The following is a 19,393-nucleotide window of genomic DNA, read 5'->3' on the forward strand; positions in this document are numbered from 1 at the left end:
AGTATGAGTTATTGACAGCCTCGGTATGCAGTTTCCGGATATGAGGGCGAGAGTTCTACTGTGCGTCTTTTGATAAGACTACAAAAATTAGTTTATGCTGTTTGTGTTATATTTTTATTTTATATTTTACAGTATATTGACTGTTTTATTTTTATTTTGTAGACTGATTCTATGTCGGATCTTGTGTTAGACACTCGTCGTACTTTATCTACGACTGATGAGGACGAACGGATTCGGATACTGCATGAGATAGAGAGAACAAGTTTCGGAACATTGGTGGCGATTGGTGTTGATCCATATAGCTGTGTGCCTTGGTATGGAGCAGTCGATGCGCCAAGTATGAGATATACACCGTCACCATATGTTCCATATATACCATCACCCCATATTCCGCAAATGTCATTACTAGATGCTGCATAGATGCCACCGCCTTTTGATCCACAGATTACAGTATTTTTTTTTCTACATCCCCCAGATGACATCACCGGATATCAGTTGGTCATATGAGTATGATACTTTCTTTTCAAGCCCATTCGTGTATCCAGATGAGAGGATTGAGCGGGTCGCTTAGTCTGTAGATGATCCAACAGCATCAGTTATTCTTGAGCAATATGACCAGCAGACCTCCTCCACTGATATAGGGGAGGAGCCATCACAGCAGGAGCAGGAACAGCCCTTGAGGACCTTCCTAAGAAGGTCTAAGCGATTATGGACACCACGATGTCCTTGTGGGACTTAGTCTTTTTTAGATTTATACTTAGTATTTTTGAAACTTTTATTGTATTATTTTTTGTACACTTGATATTTTTATTCTATTTAATATTATTAATTATTAATTATTGATTTTATTTTATATTATTTAATTTTAAGTGATCGGATATTATGCTTTGTGGATATGGATACACATACTCTAATGTGTCTCAGAATATTAGAAGAAAAAAAATTATGCTAAAAGGGCTATAGAAATTATAACGTAAATAATAATAATATATCAGATAATTTAATTATATTTCATAAAATATCTAAAAATAAGTTAAATCAGATAAGTCGGTGGGGAACCATCAAAGTTCAAGCCGATATATGAGATGAATCGGACCGTACTGGTACATCTCGATCTGGTACGGGCACAAATAGCTACGTATGGTTAGATATGGAAAAAAAATTAATTAATTTAAAATAGAGAAAGTAATTTGAAATGATATTTTTTATTTAAAAAATTAAATTTTTTATTTTTTTAAATTTAAATTATAAATTTTATTTTTTTTCATTTCTTTCTCATTTTTTTTTATGGTATTTTTTTTATTTTTTTATTTTTTAAGATTTTTTAGGATATTTTTTAAAAAAATTAATTTTAAATGGAGAAAATAATTTTAAATTATATTTTTTATTTGAATTAAAATTAAAATTTTTATTTTTCAAAATTTAAAATTATAATTTTTATTTTTTTCTCATTTCTTTCTCATTTTTCTTTTTTATGGTATTTTTTTATTTTTTTATTTTTTAAGATTTTTTTGAGATATTTTTTTTTAAAAATAATTTTAAATGGAGAAAATAATTTGAAATTATATTTTTTATTTGAATTAAAATTTGAATTTTTATTTTTTAAAATTTAAAATTATAATTTTTATTTTTTTCTCATTTTTTTCTTCTTTGTTTGAAATATTTTTTAAAAAAATTAATTTGAAATGGGGAAAGTAATTTGAAATGATATTTTTTATTTTAATTAAAATTAAAAATTTTATTTTTTTTAAATTTAAAATTATAATTATAATTTTTTTATTTTTTATTTTTTTATTACATATTTTATTTTTTATTTTTTTATTTTTTTGACATATTTTTTTTAAAAAATTAATTTGAAATGGAGAAAGTAATTTGAAATGATGTTTTTTATCTTAATTAAAATTAAAATTTTTATTTTTTTAAATTTAAAATTATAATTTTTATTTTTTTCTCATTTCTTTCTCATTTTTCTTTTTTTGATATTTTTTATTTTTTTAATTTTTTAAGAATTTTTTTGCGATATTTTTTTAAAAAATTAATTTTAAATGAAGAAGATAATTTAAAATGATATTTTTATTTGATTTAAAATTAAAATTTTTATTTTTAAAATTCATTCAAAATTATAATTTTTATTTTTTTCTCATTTTTTTCTTCTTTTATGATTTTTTTTAAAAAAATTAATTTGAAAATAAGATTTTAATTTAAAATAATGATTTTTATTTGAATTAAAATTAAAATTTTTATTTTTTTAAAATTTAGAATTATAATTTTTATTTTTTTTAATTCTTTTTTTATGGTATTCTTTTATTTTTTTTTACATCAATTTTTTTTCAGATATTTTTTTAAAAAGGTAATTTGAAATGGAGATACTAATTTGAAATGATGATTTTTATTTTAATTAAAATTAGAATTTTTATTTTTTTATAAATTTAAAATTATAATTTTTATTTTTTTTATTTTTTTTGAAAAAAAATTAAAATCGTCAAATAAAATGATGTTTTTTAAAACGTCGTTTGGAATGACGTTTTAAAAAATGTCATTTGAAATGACGTTTTCGAAAATACTATTTGATTTGATGATTTTAATTTTTTTTTATTTATATAAAAAATAGATGGAATAAGATGGTGATATGGATATCAAAAAATATTATTTTGAATGATATTTTATACTGTTTGTATTATTTTAATAAATAAATTAAAAATTAAATTATTTTTATAAATAATTTTTTTTAAAATTAATTAAGTAAAGCACTCGACTATTGTAGCTTTTCTGATTAGTAAGTGGACACCAGACGTTGCAGCGAGTTTTATGGAGTCCACTATTTTTCAACGCGCTGATGGCTTAATTTCCAAGCTGTCAAGCCTCTTCTTCTATTGGTAGTCAACATCAATGTCACAGGCTTTTGAAAGCTAGGGACTAAATTATCATTTCAAGATTAAAATTTTTAAATAATATTTATTATAAAATATTAATTATTAGAGATCTCAAAAAAAATATTTTTTTTAAAAATAATTTCAGATAACAACAAGAGTTAACACTGTTAGAAGATGTTAACAAAATGAATCACGTGATTTGCACATGAGTTCCTGACGTGGCATGGCTCCATCTGACATAAAAAAATAAAAAAATAAAAATTGAAAAAAAAGAGAAAGTAAAGGATTTGGAGCTCTCTCTGCTGCCTCTACCTCCGTTTTCTTCTCCTCCTCCTCTTCCTCCCCCTTCTCTACCTACTCCTCTCCCCTTCCTCCTCCTCTACCTTCTTCTTGCCGAGTTCTCGCGAACAGCCACCTCCACCCACCTCCGTCATTGCTTTCCTTTCTCACATATCTCCATCCACCTCTGTCCACCTCAGGTGCGAAAAAAAATGAAGAAAAACAAGATATAATCAATCCATGCAGAAAGAGGTCCCACCATTTAATTTTTCTGTATTTCTTTTGTTTTTCTTATTTTTTTTTATGTTGTCATATGCTTGAGAAAACCTCCAATCGAAATCTAAGAAGCCCCTCCAATCTCTCTCAGTGCCCTCCTTCCCACAAATCTGAAAAAAGAAAAAAAAAGACTTGAAAAGAAAAAAAAATTGATCAATCTTCGTGGGAAAAGATTTTTACCTTCAAATTTTTTTCTATTTTTTCTTTTATTTTCATTGATTTTTTTGGTTCCCCCCAGTGATTCCTCTATTTTTTTCCCTAGCTTTCGTATTTAGCAGCTCCAAGCCTCCCTTCTGGTTGGGGCTCTCGAGGAAAAAATACCCAACATAGAACCATAGCCATCGTCCTGACTTCCATATTCGGCCACTCTAAGCCTCCCATTTAGTTGGGACTCTTGAGGATGGAAAAAATAGAGGACAAATGAAGAAAAATATAAAAAAATCAACACAAAACCTCAGCTCTTAGCTTCCCTGTTTGGCCGCTCCAAGCCTCCTACCCGGTTGCAACTCTTGAGGATGGAAAAAATAGAGGACGAAGTGGGGAAAACATGAAAAAATCAATACAAAATCTCAGCTCTTGGCTTCCGTATTTGGCCGGTCCAAGCCTCCCACCCAGTTGCGACTCTTGAGGATGGAAAAAATAGAGGAAAAATTGGGGGGAAACATTGGAAAAATCAATGAAAGCTAAGGAAAGACTAGAAAAAAATTAAGGAAAAGATATGCCACGTCAGATATAAGGTGAGTAATCTGAATGCCACATGACCCATTTTATTAATATCTGAAACTTTTTTAAAAGAATTTATTTTTTTTTATATTTCGAAGAGTTAATGTCCTATAATGAACATTACCTAAAAATTCAGGTCCTGAAATGATAGTTTAGCTGAAACTAGGTGGACCACAGTGATGCTCTTTAGTACCGCAAAGCATCAGCTTGGTGGCATGTTAACGATGCATGCTTTTTAAACATAATTGGTGGCTCGTGGTGACACAATTCGATCATATTTTATTGATCATGTACGTTATCTAATTATTATATTTTATTACAGGAGCCCAGACATCTTCGTCTACGACGATCCGATGCTGATTTCTAGAGGACAGAGGACATCCCAAATAGAGTGTTAGATTATTTACGATATCTGAGATTTTATAGAGTATATCGGATTGGTCGTATACAGATGGACGTTGGTCTTATTACTGCTTTGCTTGAGAAATGGCGTCCAGAGACACACATATTTCATCTTCCATTTGGTGAGGCGACCATCAGTTTACAGGATGTCAGCATCCTTACTGGACTATCAGTTGATGGAGATTCAGTTACCGGAGTTGATCCCACACTTACCATTCCGGAGTGGCAGGCTTTGTGCTTGTGATTGTTAGGGTTTGAGCCCGACGCACATTTTTTTGATCATTCACGACTCAGGATTGAGTGTTTGGATGATCGTTATCGTCATTTTCATATTGCGGATGATGCACCAGAAGAGATGGTGTAGCAGTATGTTAGGGGTCAGGTGCTGCGGTTGTTAGGTGGTGTCCTATTACCTGATACTTCATCGAATAAGATGAAGTTGATATTTTTGCCATTATTAGAGGATTTAGACTTCGCTCGTCGACTCAGTTGGGGCAGTGCAATACTAGCTTGTCTATACCGAGCTATGTGTCGGAGTTCCTATGCTGATCAGAGCGAGATTGGCGGTTATCTTGTATTATTACAGGTATGTGAATTAAAAATTTATATTTTTAATATTTAATTATATTTTATATTGGATATATCATTTATTTAATTTTTAAAATTTGCAGATTTGGGTATGGGAGCGTATGCCGACTATCAGTCCATTACGACGACAGTTGCTCGAGATGCTATCAGAGCAGCAGGATCCTGATGTTCCATTCAGACTAGACGGACCATTGGGATACAGGTATCGAAATATTATTTTTTTATTTAAAATTTATTATTTTAAATTTATTTAATATTAGTACATTGTGAAACAGATGAAACGTTGCATTCAACGTTCATCACGTATCGACAAGAGTGGCACGGGTTTATAGGTGCCAGTTGGATACATTAGTTGATACATCTAGACGGATAAATTTTGAATTTTTTACAAATATCAATTTACAGTATTCATAATCTATTAGAATTTTTTACTAATTTTTTTTATTTTAACTATACTATATCAGTTTTTGTAGGAGCTATATACAAATGGGATATTGGCTATACTGCCGCAGATGTGTACAGTTGGACACTTTTTAAAATGAAAATTTAAAGAGTAAATAAGATTGTAATGCTTACGCCGTCATCTAAAATAGTCTGTGATCGATGGTACTTCTGCAATGTAAGAATGCTGCTGTCTCGAGGACCGGGATATCGTGGATCGTAAGCCATAATACACTGTCTCAAGCAATATTATCACAGATATATTAAAAAAATAAGACAATATATTTTAAATTTTTTTTAAATATAATATTATCACACAATACAACTTAAACACAAAATTCAGTTCATCCCAACATATTAAACACGTAAATTCAAATACAATCTCACAGTAATTCATAAAACAATGACAAAAATAAATCTTCGAAGCTTTCAATTTCTTTCACTGCTTGAAGTTGAAGTATGTTGAAATATCCTAGGATAGCGACGACGATCATGACCCTGTTCCCTACAAATACCACAGTGGTTCTTATTTCTTATTTGCCTATCATCCATCTCATTTCGTAGTCTCGTTGACTTTGGTCTACCTTTCTACTTCGATCTCAAACGATGATGATCAGGCATACATTTGAACATACGTGTATGCATCCAATAATCTTCATGTGGTAGTGGATTGAAATTACCGCTCCAAGCATTCATATATGTTGTAATTGTATATGCATCATCCACAAAACCACTAAAATATACAATAATTTCTTGACACACAGCTAAAATATGTGAACATGGATATTTGTACGTGCTCCACTTTCCACAAGAATATTTTCTTTCAGCTAATGTAACAGTATGGGAATTTCCTCCATCGATTTGCAGAGTGACTATACTGCACACCAGTTTGATCATTCTGTATCATGCCATCATAATACAATAATACACGAACTCGAGTACTGGCCATTTTCTCAAAAAAACCTACAATAAAATCAAAATTAAAATATTTAATATTATTAATTATTTTATCATTTCAAAAGATTTACATGATACATGCATCATATCATCAACAAATAGGTACAGATAGATCCTATCCCATTCGGAAATTATATTAATTCTATAGATTAATTACATTAATCAAATGATACGCAAAAAGGACCGAAAGAAATTTCGACAGTATTTTTCCTTAGTTCTCCCCACACGACTCAAAATGTGTGAGGAGAACTAAAGAAAAATACTGTCCGAAATTTCTCTCGAACCCTCCGCATATCATTCGAATAATGTAATTATCTATAGAATTAAATGCAATTCCCAAACTGTCCAAACTGGATAATCAATTGACCAATATATGTATTTTATGATATCCATATAAAAATATATATTTCACATATATTTTATACGGATAACGTAGAATATTATACATTGATCAATTGACGGGTCTACGTTTTCATGAAATGCAATATATTTAAAAATTTAAAATACAACTGAATCTAATTAGATAAAAATAAAAATAAAAAAAAATTAATGAGATAAAAAAAATGAGCGTCGGAGCCCGTGGGCCCCACCGTCATCGCAGCCCATCGCGTCGGGCCCATTGCCACGCGGGGCCCACCGTCGGGGCACGCGGCCGCCGCCGACCGTCTGTGGCCCACCGTCGGGATGCGGGGCCCACCGTCGGGAGAGGAGGGGGCCGAGGCTCACCGCCGAGATGCGGGGCCCGCCGTCGGGGCGCACGGCCCGCCGCCGGCCGCCGGCCGTCTGTGGCCGGCGGCCAAGGAGAAGGGAGAGAGAGAGGAAGAGAGAGAAAGAGGAAGAGAGAGAAGAGGGGGTCAGGACCCACCGTCGGGACGCGGGGCCCGCCGTCGGGGCGCGGGGCCCGCTGCCGGGGCGCGCGGCCCGCCGCCAGCCGTCTGTGGCCGGCGGCCAAGGAAAAGGGAGAGAGAGGAAGAGAGAGAGGAGGGGGTCGGGGCCCACCGTCTGGATGCGGGGCCCGCCGTCGGGGCGCGCGGCCCGCCGCTGACCGTCTGTGGCCGGCGGCCAAGGAGAAGGGAGAGAGAAAGGAAGAGAGAGAGAGAGGAAGAGAGAGAGGAGGGGGTCGGGACCCACCGTCGGGATGCGGGGCCCACCATCGGGGCCCACGGCCCACCGTCGGGACGCGCAGCCCGCCGCCGGTCGTGTGTGGCCGGTGGCCAAGGAGAAGGGAGAGAGAGAGAGGAAGAGAGAGAGATAGAGGAAGAGAGAGAGGAGGGGGCTGGGGCCCACCGTCGGGGCCCGCGGCCCGCCGTCGGCCGTCTGTGGCCGGCGGCCAAGGAGAAGGGAGAGAGAGGAAGAGAGAGAGAGAGGAGGGGGCCGCAGCCCACCGTCGGGACGCAGGGCCCGCCGCCGGGGAGCGCAGCTCGCCGCCGGCCGTCTGTGGCCGGCGGCCAAGGAGAAGGGAAAGAGAGAGGAAGAGAGAGAGAGAGAGGAAGAGGGAGAGGATGGGGCCGGGGCCCGCCGTCGGGGCGCGCGGCCCGTCGCCGGGACGCACTGCCCACCGCCGACATGAGACAAATAGAAAAAGAGAGAGAGGGGAAGAGGGAGAGAGAAAGAGGAAGAGGGAGAGAGAGGTGGGAAGAGCTCACCGCCGCCGAGAGCTCGCTGTCGTGCTGCCGGAGAGACGCCGGAGAATATCGAGAAGGGAGAAGGGAGAAGGGAGAAGGGAGAAGGGAGAAGGGAGAAAGAGAAGAGGGAGAAGGAAGGAGGAGGAAAAAGGGGTTTGGGGAGGGGAAAATGACATTCTCTTTGGCATTTTCTTCTTTTTTTTTATTTTTTTTATTTTTTTTATTTTCTTTAATTATTTATTTGTAATCTTTTAATAAATAAATTTAATTAAATAATAAAAATAATAATTTAAATAATAATTTTTAATTTAAATTAAAATTAGATTTTTTTAAAATTTATAATTATAATTCCTATTTTATTACTATTTTTTATTTATTTTTTTATGATATTTTTTTTAATTTATTTTAAAATTTTTATCATTTGAAATTATAATTTCAGTTTTCTTCCATTTTTATCTTTTTAGCATTCTATTACGTATTCTTTTCATTTAGTTAAAATATTTTTTAAACAATTATGTTTAAATTAATTTAATTATTTAAAATAATATTTTTTATTTCAATTATAATTATCATTTTTATTTTTTAAAATTAAAAATTAAAAATTATATTTTTCAATTAGAATTACAATTTCTATTTTTTTTCAAATCTATTTTTTTCCTTTCTTTCTTTTTTAGGGTATTTTTTATTTTTTTACAATATTTTTTCTTTTCTTCAGATAATTTTTTTACAATAATTTAAAAAAATTATTTTTCCATATTTTTCCTCATTTTTTAAATTTTTAATGTATTTATTTTTTGATGAAAATTTAATTCAAATTAAATTTTTTTAAGTCACATTTATAAAATACCCTAAAAAAGGAATTATAATTAATTTAATTTAATTTTATTCTTTTATGAAATATTTTTTTAATTTAATTTATAATTTTTATAATTTTAAATTTTAATTTTAGTTTTCTTCCATTTTTATTTTTTTGACATTCTATTACCTATTTTTTTCTTTTATTTAAAATATTTTTTAAAAAATTATATTTAAATTAATTTAGTTATTTAAAATGTTATTTTTAATTTCAATTATAATTTCAATTCTTATTTCTTAAAATTAAAAATTATAAACTTTGTTCTTCAATTACAATTATAATTTCTATTTTTTTCAATTCTTTATGTTTTTATGAAATTTTTTTAGGCTATTTTTAAAATTTTTTTTGAATCTTTTTTAAATAAATTAATTTTAATTTGAGAAAATAATTTGAAAAAATGTTTTTATTTCAATTAATCTTTAAAATTTTATTTTTTTTTAAATTTTAATTTATAATTCTTATTTTTTTTGATTTTTTAAAAATTTTTATTTTTTAATGCTACATTTTATTTTTTAAATTCTTTTTTTAATTTTTTTGACAAGCATTTGAAATGATGTTTTTCAATTAAATTTCAAATTTTTATTTCTTTCATATTTTTTTCTCTTTTTTTTTATTTTCTATGATATTTTTTATTTTTAAATTTCTTAAGATTTTTTTTCACATTTTTAAAAAAAATTGAAAAATAAATATCTGCATTAATTTTTATTTTGAATTACAAATTCAAATCTTTATATTCTAAATTTCAATCAAAATTAAAATTTTAATTTATTTATTAATTTCAAATTTTATAAAATTTTTTTTTTCATTATTTCTCTATTATTTCTCCTTTTTTTTGGTGGAAAAAATTGAAAACGTCATTTTGAATGGCATTTTTAAAAATACCATTGAAAATGATATTTTTAAAGACGCCATTTCATTTGGCGTTTCTTTTTTTTTTTTGGGACGATGCCATCGTGGAAAATAGGGTGACGTGGAAGGGGGAAAAACACCATTCAAAGTGGCATTTTTTCCTTTTGCATTAGTTTGGTAAAAAAATTTGGTTTTGAATGATTTTGGTATTTAAGTTTTTTTTTTTGTATTATTTTGAAAAAGAGCTCCCCTCGGTGTGTGTGTTTGTGTGTGGTGTGGGTGGAACAAAGGAGGAGAAAAAAAAAAAAAAGAGAGAGGAAAGAGGAGAATCGAACCCCTCTCTCTTTCTGTGCGCGCGCGCACGTGGATGTGTGTGAGGGGGTGGAAAAGAGGAAAATAAAAATAAAAAATAAAAAATCTCTCTCTTCCTCTCTCTTTCTCTCTCTCTCCTTCTCACTTCTTCCTTCTTTTTTTTTTTCTTCTCTTCTTCCTTTTGTCACTGCCGTAGGTTGCATCGCTGTCATGGGTCAACTCATTGATAGATATGATTAATCATTCTTTTATATTTGTTTGGACCGATTTCAATAAAAAAATAATGAGTAGAGATAATATAGTGGATTCCTATTATAAGTTAGTAGATGATGGAATGAGTAATGTGGTAAAAAAAATAAAAATTTTAAATATTAAAATAGAAAGAATTTAAAAAGAGGGATGTTTTGTATTTGGGGATGGATTAACTCTGTCCAAAGTTAGTTGGTGAATTTTAATTTCGTAGTGACTAGATAATTTAATCTAAAATTTTAATTAAGGATTGTTATGAGTCGACTTAAGGATAAGATTTGAGAATTTTTGGATGAATCTAGCTAGAATAAATAATTAGTGAAAAAAGACAATTATAAGGAAGAAAGATGAAAGAGAGGTTGTAGCATCTTCTCTTCTCTTTCTTTCTATTTCCCAAAGTGGAGATATTCTGAAAATTAATGAAATCTAAGAAGGTTGAAAATATTATTAGAAAGTAATCTAAAATAATGTTAGGGGTTCTTAACTTAGCCGTGGTTGTGAATTATCATATTTCAATAAATCATGATAGAGTGAGTAGTTGTTGGCTATCGGTATCTTGGAGGTAAGTAACACTTATATTTTGTAATTAATCAGAATTAAATGGATATTTGGATGATCTTTTGATATATCATTAATCATTGTAAGTAACATGTACATCTATAATTAGACTAAATTGAATGGATTTTTATATCATCCTTTGATATGATATAGATGATTGCAAATATCATTGCCATGTTATCACGTTCATCCTGAATTAAGTGAGAATTATCTCGATCAGTGATGATAATTATATTCCGAACGAATGGCACTTGAAACTAATGTATATCATATTTTTGACACGAAATAAATGATTATAACTGACAATCGCATCTTATCTTAAGCAATCTAAATCAAGTGAAGATCATTTTATTTATTTGAGATGATACAGACTATAATAAATTCAATCAGATCCGGTTATATATGAAATTATTGTATATTATCTTCTTGACTGAACATATATCACTTTAATTGATTTTCGATCTAAATATGTCTGAAATTTATATGTTATGAATTATTGATTAATGAATTGAGACTTATGAGTTGAATTGAATGATGTTACATGTTATGATCAAATCAGGCTTGATGAATTGTGATTGTCGCCTGTTGAAATGCATGTATCATAGCTATATCAAGTTGGATCAAATCTGTATAAAAGATGTATCGAAAAGAGAAGAAATTTTGATTGACATGTAGTTAATGATATATATATCACCTGACTCTCAGCCTACTGTATATGACGTCTGGACTTGAGATGCCCACCATAGGGCATAAGCGTAGACTTGAGATGCTTACCACAGGACGTAAGCATGGACTTGAGATACCCACCACGGGATATAAATGTAGATTTTTCTAAGATCCCTTGCAACAGAAGGTATCGTAGCAACACAGTCAGGGCTGAGAGTGAAAAGAGAAATGGATACCCATATTTAAGTATGTATTATGATACTAGATATATTCATATATTGGATTTTTGTACTATCACTATAAGAAAAGAGAGTTTTTACGATGGAATTATTTGCAACGCAAATATTTTCATCGTCAATAATAGTATTTACAATGAAAAACTAAATTTATCATAAATAATAAAATATTTATGGTAATTTTTTTTTTACCATGAATAATTGCATATTAGCGATGAAAAAAATATTTCATCATAAATATGAATTATTTACGATAAAATTTTTTATCATAAATAATTTATCATTTATTTTAATTTTAAATTTTTAAATATTCAAGATGAAAATATTTTCATCATAAATAATTTAAGTATTTACGATGCAAATTATTTTTTCATCGGTACCAAATTTATTTTCAATGAAAATATTTTCATCACCAATATTTAAAAAAAATAAAAAATTTAAAAAATTCAAAAATTATAGATTATCTGTAATGAAATTATTATATCATAAATAATTGAGTATTTATGATAAAAATTAATTTTTATCATAAATATGGAATTATTTCTCATGAAAATATTTTCATCATCAATAATTAAAAAAATAAAAAATTTAAAAAAAAATAAAAGTTGATTAGTATTTATGATAAAAATATTTCATCATAAATAAGCTAGTTTTATGATAAAAAATAAATTTTTATCATAAATATAAGATTATTTCTGATAAAAAAATTTTCATCATCAATAGTTAAAAAAATTAAAAATTTAAATAAAATTAAAAGTTGATCATTATTTACAATAAAATTTTTTTGCTATAAATAAATAATTTTTTTGATGAAAAAAATTTTCATCGTAAATACGAGATTACTGCAGATAAAAATAGTTTCATCATCAATTGTTAAAAAAAATAAAAATTAAAAAAAAAATTAAAAATTGATCATTATTTATGATAAAAATTTTCATCATAAATAATTCATCATTTATTTTAATTTTAAATTTTTAAATATTCATAATAAAAATATTTTGTTATAAATAATTTAAGTATTTATGATGTAAATTATTTTTTATCGATACTAAATTTATTCTTAATGAAAATATTTTTATCCTCAATATTTAAAAAAAATTTAAAAATTTAAAAACTATAGATTATTTGTGATAAAATAATTATATTATAAATAATTGAGTATTTATGATGAATATTAATTTTCATCATAAATATGATATTATTTTTGATGAAAATATTTTCATCATCAATAGTTAAAATAATAAAAAATTAAAAAAATCAAAAGTTAATTATTATTTATGATGAAAATATTCCATCATAAATAAGCTACTTTTATGATGAAAAATAAATTTTCATCGTAAATATGAGATTATTCTCGATAAAAATATTTTCATCACCAATAGTTAAAAAATCAAAAATTAAAAAAAAAATCAAAAGTTGATCATTATTTGTGATGAGAACTTTTTATCATTAATAAATACTTTTTTCTATGAAAAAATTTTTCATCATAAATATGAGATTATTATCGATGAAAATAATTTCTTCGCCAATAGTTAAGAAAATCAAAAATTCAAAAAAAATTTTAAAGTTAATCATTATTTATGATAAAAAATTTTATCGTAAATAATTTATCATTTATTTTGATTTTAAATTTTTAAATATTCATAATAAAAATATTTTCATCATAAATAATTTAAGTATTTGTAATGTAAATCATTTTTTCTGTTAGCACTAAATTTATTTTCAATAAAAATATTTTCATCACCAATATTTGAAAAAAATAAAAAATTTAAAAATTATAGATTATTTATGATTAAATAATTATATCATAAATAATTGAGTATTTATGATAAAAATTAATTTTTATCATAAATACGATATTATTCTCGATGAAAATATTTTCATCGCCAGTAGTTAAAAAAATCAAAAATTGATTATTCTTTATGATAAAAATATTCTATCATAAATAAACTATTTTTATGATGAAAAATAAATTTTCATCATAAATATGAGATTATTTCTATCATCAAGAGTTAAAAAATTAAAAATTTAAAAAAAAATCAAATATTGATTGTTATTTATGATGAAAATTTTTTATCATAAATAAATATTTTTTATGATGAAATAAAGATTTTCATCATAAATATGAGATTATTATCGATGAAAATAATTTCATCACCAATAGTTAAAAAAAGCAAAAATTAAAAAAAAATCTAAAGTTGATCATTATTTATGATAAAATTTTTATCGTAAATAATACCTTTTTATGATGAAAAATTTCATCATAAGTATTAGATTATTAATAATAAAAATATTTTTATCATAAATAATTAAAAAAATATAAAAATCAAAAGTTGGTTATTATTTATGATAAAATTTTCCATCATAAATAATGATTATTTTTGATAAAAATTTTATTTTCATCGTAATATATTTATTTATGATAAAAATATTTTCATCATTAATATATAAAAAATTAAAACTTAAAAAAAATTATTAAATTTAAATTTTTAATTTTATATAAGGCAACTGCATCTATTTTTTATAGCAGCTGTATATATCTTTTATTTTTTTATATGATAAAAAAATAAATATAAGTTATGATCCAGACTGAACTTTAGAATGAATAGATCCTTTTGAATGAAATGAGCTATATATTTATTTACATATAAAATTTATTTGTTCATCGCTGTGACTGTTACTAGTGATATCAATGAATCTTTCTGATGGAATATCTATCTTAAGCTGTATGAAAGGAGCCTACTTTCATGCAAAAACCATATAGTTTAGCAGTGCATTCTAGCATGACTTTCATGATTTCGAAAGGTACCACGCTTTCTGTATCGATCGACGCTCAAATATATCTCTGTAAGAGTTTTAATCATGAGAAGACAAATAATACGAGCACTTATTTTTCTAACAATACAAAGCATAAATATGAGCTTGTACTTTATAACAAAATTGGCACTACTCGCAGGTCTACTTTGATTCTGGTTAATTGCTAGATCTTTGATGCTCACATAATTCCTGATGAATTTCTCAATCTCGATCCTTACATGCATGCAATATATGAGCTTTTGGAATAAAGACTCCGACTTTCAAAATGAGAACTTCAAGAAGAAAACGAGCTCTTTGGAGATCGAAGACCTCAAAGCTATTGATCTCTTATAGTACCCATTCCATTGTGGAAGTCGAAGAGTTATTGTTATAATAATTATTAGCGACATAAATTAAACTTTTTATCGTAAATATATTTTTTATGTACGTAATTTTTTAGAGAAAAAATTTTTTTTGAAGAAAAAATTATAAATTAACTATTTATATAAATTTTTATTGATTAAGAGAAAATTATTTTTTTTGATGAAATTATTTTGAAATTTTTTTATATACCAGCTCCGTCGTCAGAGAGTCCTGCATTGGTAGATCCCAGTGAGGCAGGTCCGAGTGAGGTGGGTTTGAGTGGTATTATTATACTTTTTATATAATAAAATTTAATTTTTTGTATTTGGATAGCTATCATACTAATGATTTATTTATTATTTTTCCAGGTCAGTCTCCACCAGTAATAAGATGAGGGCAAGATCCATCGAAGAACCTTGCTCTAGAGCATTGGAGACATGAGCATCTAGGATAGCATCTTCGTATAGAGATACCATCCGACTACACCAGGCCTATTAGGAGATGGTGCAAGCCATGGCAGATCGAGCTGGATATTATATGCCGCAGCTATGCTTCAGTGATGCTTTTTGCTTGGCGTCACATTATACTGGATCAGAGAGAGATTTTCTACATCCAGTTATAAGTAAAATAAATTATACTATGAATATTTAATTAGCACGGTATTCTTCTAATATTTCTTATTGACAGGGTGTATTTGATATTATTGATTTTGAGGAGGATCGCATGCGGCGAGCTATGGATGCTCATTTATCTTTGTATTTCAAGAAGTATCGCCACCGCATCCATCAGCATTGATACCATGTGATGCAAGATCATGGGGTGGAGGCAGCGTGGCAGCGGCCCTATGACAGCATCATTATGGATGATTAGGCTCTCATATGCCGGCATTATGAGGATCCGGCATATCAGGTTACACATCCAAACTTTTTTTTTTTTAGAGTTTAATGATTGAATCATTTATTCTTAAATTTAGTTTGTTATCTACTAATTTGACTACTATCTGTACAGAGAAGATGTGTCCAGAACGTCACAAATCGAACGAGACAGACCGTATCATATTGTGGGAATTCGAGATCATTCACTCATCACATGGAACAGATGGTAAGTAATTTTTAATTAGTATATTTTAGCTCTCTAACTATTTAAAAAAATTTTAATTAATTATTCTCAAATTGTAGAGAGATGCAAAAAGTGACGAGCTTCCTGGTAGGATCGATATCTACCAACAGACCCACCAGCGACAGTCAGGGGAGTGGATGACGGGGTGCCAGGAGTTTTTTGTAAATTTTTTTAATTATTTTTTCATTCGCAGTTTGATTTTCAGTATGAAATTAAAATAGCTATAACTTTAATTTTCAGGACCGTATGATAGACATCAGATCTCAGCCTACCTCTAAGGGCTCGACTGCACCCACAGATGACGAGCTCTATGATCAGATACTTGGTACGAGATCCTATTATGTTAGAGATCTAGGGCATGGAATCACTGCTCCTTCATCCTCATACTCATTCAAGGCTGACATCCATGCTGCCTGCGATGCTCGGCTGGTGGAGGTGCAGAGGCAGGCTAAGCAGTGAGCTGATGAGTTGACTGCATACGTCGACGAGTACCAACAGCTCCAGATCTAGATGATGGAGCGGATAGTACAGATGGAGCAGATGATGCAACTGATGAGGCAGCAGCAGATCGATCTGAGCTTATCTGAGCGCTCTCCTTCCCCAGCCTATTCTCCTTTTGCAGATATCGACATTTGACGGCCTATTTATGTAGTTTTTTATTTTTATTTTAGATTTTTTTTAATTTTAATTTAATATAATAAAATGATAAAAATTATTTATGGATTTATTATGTAAAATTTTTATTTTTATTTTTTATTTTTAATTTATAAAAAATATTATAAATATAAATTAAATATATATTCATAAATTATTTTTTTAAAAAAATATATGTAAATTATTAGTGACAGAATTATTTTTGATAAAATAGTGGTCACCAAAAAATATGTTAGCGATAAAAAATTGATCATAAATAATTTTTTAATAAATTTAAAAATATCAAAAATTTATATTAATTAATATTGATGAAAATTTTTCATCGCTAATAATTAAAAATTTATTATCGATAAAAATTTATGTCAAAAATTATTATATTTGTGACATAAAATGTATATCTCTATTATTTTTTTAAATTTAATTTTTATAATTTTTAATTAAATTAATAATGATGAAAATATTTTCATCGTAAATAATTATTAGTGATAAAAATTTATGTCAAAAATTTTTTTATTTGCAATGAAAAATTTATGTTGCTAATATATTTTTTAAATTTATTTTTTATAAAAAATTTTAATTAAATTAATGATGATGAAAATATTTTCATCATAAATAATTGATAATTTATTAGCGATGAAAATTTATGTCGAAAATTATCATATTTATGATGAAAAATTTATATCGCTAATATTTTTTTTAAATTATAAAATTTTTTAATTAAATTAATAATGATGAATAATATTCATCATAAATAATTTTTTTTTGTTAGCGATGTAATATTTCATCGTAAATTATCTTTTTTATGACTAAAATTTTTTATCATAAATAATTTTTGAAAAATAATTTTTTTAATGATGAAAATTTTTCTTAGGTAATATCGATTATTTACGATAAAATTTTTTTTCATCATTAAAAATTATCAATGATGTCATTATTTATGACCAAATATTAGCGACGATAATTTCATCGCTAATAACTTTTAGTGACGAAAATTCATTATTAGCAATGAATTTTTTTCATCACTAATATCCCATTCTGTTGTAGTATATTTACTGATTTTCATATTATAGAAAAACTGATATGAGATTGTATCTTAGATATCTTTAACTTCATAACTTTGATCTTGATCAGATCGATATCGCATCCCTATGATATATTTGAATTATAGATCATCATAATTTAGATATGTTTTATAGATGTATTTGTTATTTCCTAAACTGTGAAGCTTATAAACTTTCACTTGTTGTTTTCAGATTTTGGGATTATTTTTGGGGACGCCAAACCTAAGAAATTTTGGGGGTTTGTATTTAGATGGTGAGGCCAGTCTGTTATAAGTGGTTAGTTTTTGGGGCCATTTTTGGGATAGTAAGTATATTATGATATCGATGTAAAACTGATATGTAATATTGTAAAAAGTTAAAGTTAAAATTTATTTTTGTAATAATTAGTTCTGTTATTACCACTGTTTGGAGTATGCTATTTTGAATATTATATTGAAGTTTTGTCAGGTTGGAATCTTTGTATATCTATAGGACTAGTACTTTGTAAGTATGCGGTGGTTGCTTATATCTTCTGAATTTTTATTTTAATTTAAATTTTGGATCGGAGGCATGACAACATAAGAAGTAGATCTCATCTCCTCCACCCTAACTAATCCCATTCTTTCTAGATGGTCGGGTGGGGTTTTGTGTGGGAGGGGGGCGCACGGTGGGGTGTGGGTAGGGAGGACGGTAGGGACAGAGAGAGGGAGGTTAAGGAACACTTGCTCCAGCTTATGATGTGGCTATGGGAAGTCTTGATGAGAAAACATGGATGATGGCCAATCCCCTTGCCTCCTTGAGACCTATTTCCTTTACTGCCCTGCCTTCCATCATCAATCATACAATCCAAATGAGAAGCAGCAGCCGTTCCTAGATGCAACGACACCATTCTTGAATCCAAACTAAGGCTTCCCACACCGCTATCAGTGTTACTGGCAATATTGCAATCATTCCCTTCTGTACTCATTTATTGGTAGAGGGCTATGTTAAGATTGCTTCCACCGCGAGCACGATCTCCTGTAGTGGAGGCGGTGGTGGCAGCAGCAGCCACCTCCTGTTCTCGGGATAAAACCATCACAGCTGACTGGACTAGTTTAAGACACAGCCTGAGCTTGTTGGGCTCAATATGGGACATGTTGCGGCCAATCCCCCCATCGTCTGATCATCGGTGTCGCGCATCTGCAAGAAAAATCCTCACAGACCGGAGATGCCTCCGACGGAGACCCTCCGACGGTCAAGTCAGAGAGGAGACTAGGCAATAGAGAGAAAATCAGAGGCTCAATGGGAGAGAGGGAAAGAGAGCTCAAGAGCTAAGAGGCGCTTCTCGAGACTCAGTCCTTGGGACCTTAGGACTTGGAACTTACCAATACTGTTACCTTACCCCGTTTTATAGTAGAATGCGATAGGGTCCCATCATTGATGGTGCAGACAACTGAGGAGTTGTCAAATCATCGGGGGCTGTCAAATCACCGTAGGCTGTCAAGTCACTCGGATCAATCTATGTCCTTGACAGGACAACGCCCTAGGAGGG

The 19,393-nt window shown here is 29.7% G+C and overlaps 1 pseudogene; it reads right to left on the reverse strand.

Moving 5' to 3' along the window:
- Positions 1-18,605: 18,605 nt before the first annotated feature.
- Positions 18,606-19,393, reverse strand: part of LOC114914571 (BTB/POZ domain and ankyrin repeat-containing protein NPR5-like) — a 33,689-nt pseudogene continuing 32,901 nt past the window's right edge.

The sequence above is a fragment of the Elaeis guineensis genome, chromosome 10, assembly GCF_000442705.2.
Source record: "Elaeis guineensis isolate ETL-2024a chromosome 10, EG11, whole genome shotgun sequence".
Lineage (NCBI taxonomy): Eukaryota > Viridiplantae > Streptophyta > Magnoliopsida > Arecales > Arecaceae > Elaeis > Elaeis guineensis.